Here is an 8,413-nt window from a genome sequence, read left to right as displayed (position 1 = left end):
TGTTTCTCATTTCTCGCCATAATTTCAACACCTCACCACGAGCAAACCGTTAGAGATATCAAAAATCCCCTGGCAATTTTTCATCCCCAATGTCTTGAGATCATGTTGACCGAGTTTGGTGTTAATCGGCAAAAAAACCTATGACAAGTATTTCAAATTCCAGAGCATGCGCTTTTTACATAACTCTAAATAGCTGACTTCCTGTTGGGCGGAGCCTATGACATGCAATACGAAAGTTGTTCGGCACGATGAGATCTATATGTGTACTGAGTTTCATATGAATATGTGCAAGTATGTGTGAGCTATACATCAACATTTCTGACTGTGATCCAGGGGGCGCCGTAGAGCCCCTGTGCCACGCCCAGGTCCCAGCCTCTGCAGGCTCCTAAAGGCCACAGATTCCAAAGTGTGCGCAAATTTTCAAGAGTTTTTGAGTATGTTAAGGACCCCAAAAGCCCCCACAACTTTGACGAAAAATCTGAATACTAAACCCTAAATATCCAACTTCCTGTTGGGCGGAGCCTATGACATGCAGTACGAAAGTTGTTTGGATTGATGAAATCTACATGTGTACCGAGTTTCGTGTGTCTACGTGCAAGTATGTATGATATATGGCCCTCCATATTCCAGGGGGCGCTGTAGAGCCCCTGTGCCACGCCCGTGTATCAGTCTCTGCCCGGCCCTAATGGCCGCAGGTTCCAATGTGTGTGCCAATTTTCAAGACTTTTTAAGCATGTTAAGGGCCCCAAAAGCCCCCGAGACGTTGGAAAAAAATAATAATAATAATAATTAAAGCTGCAAGCAGCGATGAACGGGCCCTCGCACCCGGGCTCACCGCCATAGTGTGGCTTTAGTAAAAAGGTGAACGTTGAGAAATATGCATTTAATGTCCTAAATATAAGTGGAATATATCAAAGTATATCCCATATATGTGCCAATCTTACCGTTGCCAGCAGGTGGCGCTATCATTATAATGGAATATTGGCCTTCAGATGTGTTCAGGCCAGGACTCTTATCAAACATGTGAAGTTTGGGGAAGATTGAACATTTTATGCTTGAGTTACAACAACTTCTCTTGCTGTGGCAAGACATCAAATTTTGTCATGGCGCCATGGAAACGCCCTTTAACAAAAACTCAAGATCTCCAAAAGTTAACATTGCACAGGCCTTTAGATTAGACTGACCACAAAATATATGTTAATCTCAAAAAAATTATAGGAGTAGTTTGTCGCAGCGTAAAACATGTCACTTCCTGTTGCCAATAGGTGGCGCTATGACTATAACTGAATGTGGGCATGTAGATCTGTTAAGGGCAGAAGTTTTATCTAACATGTGAAGTTTGGGGCAGATTGGACATTGTATGTCTGAGTTACAGCAACTTTCTTTTTCATGGCGAAACATCGAAATTTGTCAGGCCGCCATGGACACGCCCTTTAACGAAATCTAAAGATCTGCGCAATTTAACATTGCAAAGGGCTTAAGATTACACTGACCAAGTTTGTTGTTGATCTGAATAAATCTCTAGGAGGAGTTCGTTAAAGTACAACCCCTGAAAATGGCAAAAACAACGCCAATTTTGCAGAGAAAATTCTAAATAACCGACTTCCTGTTGGGATTCGGATTTCGTGCCAAGAGAATTTTTTGTAGGTATTGCTGTGTTACATGTGTATACTGATTTTTGTACATGTACGTGAAACATAGCTCGAGGCGCACTCTGTTGAAAGTGTATAGGTGGCGCTATCGAGCCATTTTGCCAAACCTGATGGAATTTTGGCCTTCAGATGTGTTCAGGCCAGGACTCTTATCACACATGTGCAGTTTGGGGAAGATCGGACATTTTATGCCTTAGTTATAACATCTTTTATTCCCATGGCGAGACATCGAACTTCGTGACGGCGCCATGGACACGCCTTTTAACGAAAACTCAAGATCTTCACAACTTAACATCACACAGGCCTTTAGATTAGACTGACCACAAAAAAGACATTGATGTCATAAAATTTCTAGGAGTAGTTCTTCGCAGCATAAAATATGACACTTCCTGTTGCCAATAGGTGGCGCTATGACTATAACTGCATATGGGCATGTCAATCTATTCTGTTCCAGAGTCTTATCAACCATGTGAAGTTTGGGGCAGATTGGACATTATATGTCTGAGCTATAGCAACTTCATTTTTCATGGCGAGTCATCGAAATTCGCCAGGCCGCCACGGACACGCCCTTCAACGAAAACTCAAAATCTTCGCAATTTAACATCGCAAAGGCCTTTAGATTAGGCATACCAAATTTGGTGTTGATTTGAAGAAATCTCTAGGAGGAGTTCGTTAAAATACAACGCATGGAAATGGCAAAAATGACACAAAATTTGCTCATAATATTAAAAATAACCGACTTCCTGTTGGGTTTAGAATTTTGCTCCAAGAGTCTTTTTTGTAGGTATTGATGTGTTACATGTGTGTACCGATTTTCATACATGTACGTGAAATGTAGCTCGAGGCGCACACCGCTGAACGTGTATAGGTGGCGCTGTCGAGCCATTTTACCACGCCCACTTCTGAAACCCATATCAGACGTAAATTTTCGCCAGTTCGGAGGAGTGTGCAAAATTTGGTGACTTTTTGAGCATGATTAGGCCCTCAAAAATGTGATTCATTTTGGAGAAGCGGAATAATAATAATAATAAACGGAGCAATTCCAATAGGGTCCTCACACCATCGGTGCTCGGGCCCTAATAATATAGCTGCAAGCAGCGATGGCGGGCTCAAGCCACCAATGCCATCGCCACCCCGGTGGCATCAGGTAAACTGTGCCCAGTGGGCACATGCATTCACAATATCCCTCTGGCAGTGAGGTTTTAAAGGATATGGCAGTTAAAGGGTTAATCCGAATCATCTAGACTTTAAAATCACATTCACAGAACAATATATATATATATATAATAGTTTTAACTCAAACTATTTTAACTCAAAGTCGAAAATTATGAAATACCCATGAGAAATATCAAACACAAATGCAATACAGAAATGGATAAGTTAAGACTTGACCATTGTACAAAAATGCTGACTGGGTCATGAGGTCAGAAAAGAAGAAGAAAAAAAAAAACAGGTCAAGAAGAACTGACAAAAAGAATTGCAAAATAATTAGGAATTAATGTGAAGATTAATTTTTAGTCAATTCTGCAAGACAGACTTTTCAGGAAAGGAGGTGGAATAAAAATGAGCTCCTAAATCTTAATCCCGGATTCTGGAAGATATATTCCTCAAACCATCGGACAAGAGGAGGTGGTGCTGGTCCTTCACGAGTCACTCTAATCTGTTCATAAAGCCTATATATAAAGTCTTAATATATAGTATTTCACAATACTTCATGGTATTCTAATTAAATCATTTTTTGGAATCTTAGATCTCTCAGAACCTGACACATTGTAATTCTGAGACTCCAGGAAAGTGGCAGTTCTGTAAAATGTTGGCGCTGGAGACTAAATGCTCCCTGATAGTTTCACACCTAATTCACACACACACACACACGCACACGCACACACACACACATTACCCACAGTGACAGAGGGACAGAGTGACATCAGATGTATGATAGTTTTTTAATTTTCTATCATCCATATAGTGTTGTATAGTCATGAAACTATGCATATTTCCTCAGAATGACTTGTCTTCTATGTGTATATTTTTTGAAGTGTTTAGAAGCTGCACTTAAAAAAAATAAAAGACATTTACTGGTTACTTTTTTACTGTTATTTCAAAAAATCACCATGACAAAACCATTCAAGCTATTCAAAATTCATCCGCACCTGTACTGTAAGATACATTCTTTAAACAGTGGTAAAAGAGGATGTGGTGCTGATCCTTCAAGAGTCACTCAAAACGTATCTGTCCATAAAGCCTATAAAGAATTATTCTTAATATACAGTTCACAATACTTCAGCTTGTTATTCTAATTATGTGAGGGTTATTTTATCAGTAAAATACATAAAATACATATTATTTTTCTTTGAAAGATTTCTATAAATGATTTAAATCATACTTGTTTCTACAATAATTATTTAAAAGTAATCCTATAGCACCATCTGGTGGCCATTATTGGTATTCAGAATTGCAAGCTTGATTTATATGTTATGATAGTTTTAATTTTATGCTGGCTCTTGAAAATGATAAAGCTATGAAACTTACTGTGCTTCCTTCAAATGATGACTTCTACGTATATAAAAAATTATGAAGAGTTGGAATTAAAAATTTTAAAGATATAGTAAAATAACTATTGTATTTTTTTATGTTACTTTAATAAATCGCTATGGCCACACCATTTAAGGTATCCTAAACCCATTCGCAATTTAACATCTTCAGTATATGGCTTCATGTTAAAACAGTTTGGTGTGAACTACTTGTGTCTTCTTGGAGGAGAATGAATTCATTTACAGGCTGAGTTTATCATAAATCCACAATAACATTTCTGAGTTTTGTATCAATCTGTGTTTTTGTTTGTTTATTTTAATTTTTTTATTTTTCATAGGAAGATAACTGACCCTTTACTCTCCTTTTTAATAAATGTGCTTATAAAACCAAGAACAAGCTATTTATAGCTGTATTTATAAACTGCTTACTAATGACTATTAATATTGGGACAAGGCTTTATAAAGCATGAACTGACTATTTACTAATGAGTGCAGTTATTATAAAGTGTTATCAATGCATTTGCTAATGTTAACAAATTAGACATTATTTTACAGTGTTATCAAATCCCTTAAATGATTTGTAAGTGTTTTGTAATGATTTTATTGAACTACAAGCATTTGAGAAAGTTCTGCTTGCATTACAGCTTAGTCTTGATCTGTGAGCTGAACAGATTTACTGTTACATCCATGAGATTATGTAAATTCAAATAAATATCATGTCACAGGATGTCAGAGGTCAGTATCAAATGAGTTTGAAATTATTATCTGCAGCACAAATAAGGTTTTTTAGGATTTTTTAAAAAAACCTAAAACTGTCAGAAAAGGATAAGGCCTAAGATTTCTATGTGAGTGGCTAAATTTATTTGTTTTTATAACTATAATGCATAAACTATGAAATTATACAAAATGTATAAAAAAGTACAACAGTTATTGTTTTCCAATGTTTTTTATTTATTTAATTTATTTTTTGGGATTTACATAAAAACAAATTAGCCTACTGCAATCATTCTAAACAGCTTGAATAAAACCTGTTAATATTTATTATAGACCACTGTAACTGTGTATAATCTAAGAAACAAGTTTATTATGAAAATAAAAGTGTGTACACCAGATAAATTGGACGATAAAGAAATTGCTAACAATAGTATAATAGAGCATGTTTTAGGTTTTTAGGCGTTTAGATGCAGAAATGGACAAATCAAATGTAAAATCAAATGTAATTGATTTAATTAAATATAGATTAATTCTTGTTAGAGCAAAATAATAAATAAATACGTACACACATTAAAAAAGCCGCCAAGATGAATGAGTTTCCTTTTTTATATGTAGATTAAAATTGAAGACAGAAGCAGCTGGTATATGCGGTCACTTAATATTCAAATCCAGTAGATCCACTTCAGATTTATTTCTCAACAGTTTATGTCTACGTGGCTGTTTTCGTTTATATTCGCCAAGCTATTATGTATTTTGAAATAATCTTGTCCGTGATGTGTTCGTTCTTACGACGAAAGGCAGAATCCTGCAGCTCGAGAGATACATGTTATTCTGCCAGTCGCGCTTTCAAATAGTCTTGCACACTTAAACGGGTCACAAACACCTGCATTTAGCTCGTGTTGTGTTATAATGGGTGTATTGTGTGCATTTATGACAATATTTTATTTGAAAAAGCTCTTAAACAAGAATAAATTCGTTTGTTTTGAACTTGTGACACTGTGCGCGCTGATCGGAGGCAGTGATTTCAGATAGGCAGCCGCGAATATTTCATTTTCACACAAACAGTTCAAAAACATCTGAATTTAGCTCCTGGTGTGTTCTAATTGGTGAATTGTGTAATATCGCTTTAATATTTTATTTGTTAAAGCTATAAAACAAGAATAAACTCGTTTTTTTCTGAGCTCATCATTCCACACGCTCCTGCTCAGAGCGTGATTCATCTCTCATGTTTCTCACGTATCACTGACCACACATCAATTATTAATGAGCCCTGACCTGGTAATAATCATATATGTTGGTTTAGCTTGTCAGTGTGAATTAAATCTAAGTATTTATTTGTATTTTAACCGATTTAAAAATGAAACTAAAAGAGAGTCTCCTCCCTTTCAGTCGAATTTCCCTTTCAGGAATTGCACCTGTAGGGGCGCATTTTCTCTCAGACAATGTAAGTCTCAGCACATAATACTCAAACAGATGGACAGAGTGAGATGAGATGTCTGACAGTTTTTTAATTTTCTGTTATCCATACAGTGTTGTAAAGTCGTGAAACTATCCATATTTACTCAGAATGACTTTTTTTCTGTATGAAAAAAGGTTTTGAAGTGTTTGGAATTTAAAAATGCAGGACAATTAATAATTCCATTTTTACTGTCATTTAAAAAAATCACCACGACAAAACCGTTCAAGCTATCCAAAATCCTTTGGCAATTTAAGTTGTTTAAAATGTTTTGGCATCATGTAGACAAAGTTTGGTGTGTATAGTGTTACTTTCCTCTGAGCAGTATGCATTAATTCACAGCTAAATGTAAAAAAAAATCCACATTCAAATCAAAATAGCTGACTTCCTGTTGATCGTAGCTGATGACTGTGAATTCGAAAGTTGTCCGTCTTGATAAGAACAATTTTTGTACCGAGTTTGGTGTCTGTAGCTAAAACTAACCCCCCCACTTTTGACAAAAGGTGGCGCTATAGAGTGCCTCTTCCACGCCCTCTTATGAACTTTTGCCAGTGTCTAGTTATCATAAATACTGATATGTGTTCTGAATTTCATGAAATTCTAAGAATGTTATATGCCTTAAAATCACCTGAGAAGTATTCAAGTTTGACATGTTGCCACGGCAATGATATTTTTAGATATCAATATCCCCCTAGCAGATTAATATAGGCTGTGTTTTAACATTATTCTGATGAAGTTTGAAGCAAATCGAGTAAAAATAAGATGCTGAATACAAAGCATTTTGAAAATGACACACTTCCTGCTGCCAGTTGGTGGCGCTATAACTTTGACTCCTAATAGTCACATATATGCGATCGACATCCTACAAAGAATAATCTGATGAAGTTTGATTAAAATCAGGAAATGTATGTGGATGGTATTAGACACTTCCTGTTTCTCATTTCTCGCCATAATTTCAACGCCTCGCCACGAGCAAACCGTTTGAGATATCAAAAATCCCCTGGCAATTTTTCATCCCCAGTGTCTTGAGATCATGTTGACCGAGTTTGGCGGCAATCGAGTAAAAAACCTATGACAAGTATTTCAAATTCCAGAGCATGCGCTTTTTACATAACTCTAAATAGCTGACTTCTTGTTGGGCGGAGCCTATGACATGCAATACGCAAGTTGTTCGGCACGATGAGATCTATATGTGTACTGAGTTTCATATTAATACGTGCAAGTATGTGTGAGCTATACATCAACATTTATGACTGTGTTCCAGGGGGCGCTGTAGAGCCCCTGTGCCACGCCCGTGTCCCAGCCTCTGCAGGCTCCTAAAGGCCACAGATTCCAAATTGTGCGCAAACTTTCAAGAGTTTTTGAGTATGTTAAGGACCCCAAAAGCCCCCACAACTTTGACGACAAATATGAATAATAAACCCCAAATAGCCAACTTCCTGTTGGGCGGAGCCTATGATATGCAATACGAAAGTTGTTTGTATTGATGAGTTCTATATGTGTACCGAGTTTCGTACGTCTACGTGCAAGTATGTATGATATATGGCCCTCCATATTCCAGGGGGCGCTGTAGAGCCCCTGTGCCACGCCCGTGTATCAGTCTCTGCCCGGCCCTAATGGCCGCAGGTTCCAATGTGTGTGCCAATTTTCAAGACTTTTTAAGCATGTTAAGGGCCCCAAAAGCCCCCGAAACCTTGAAGAAAAATAATAAATATAGCTGCAAGCAGCGATGGCGGGCTCAAGCCACCAATGCCATCGCCACCCCCGGTGGCATCAGGTAAACTATGCCCAGCGGGCACATGCATTCACACTATCCCTCTGGCAGTGACGTTTTAAAGGAAACGGCAGTTAAAGGGTTAATCCGAATCATCTAGACTTTAAAATCACATTCACAGAACAATATATATATATATATATATATATATATATATATATATATATATATATATATATATATATATATATATATATATATAACTTTAGTAACACTTTACAATAAGATTTCATTTATAAACATTATGTTAACGTGAACAATATTTATATAGCATTCATTCATG

This window comes from Carassius gibelio, chromosome B24 (genome assembly GCF_023724105.1).
Source record: "Carassius gibelio isolate Cgi1373 ecotype wild population from Czech Republic chromosome B24, carGib1.2-hapl.c, whole genome shotgun sequence".
Classification (NCBI taxonomy): Eukaryota; Metazoa; Chordata; class Actinopteri; order Cypriniformes; family Cyprinidae; genus Carassius; species Carassius gibelio.
Note: the sequence above shows the minus strand (reverse complement) of the source record.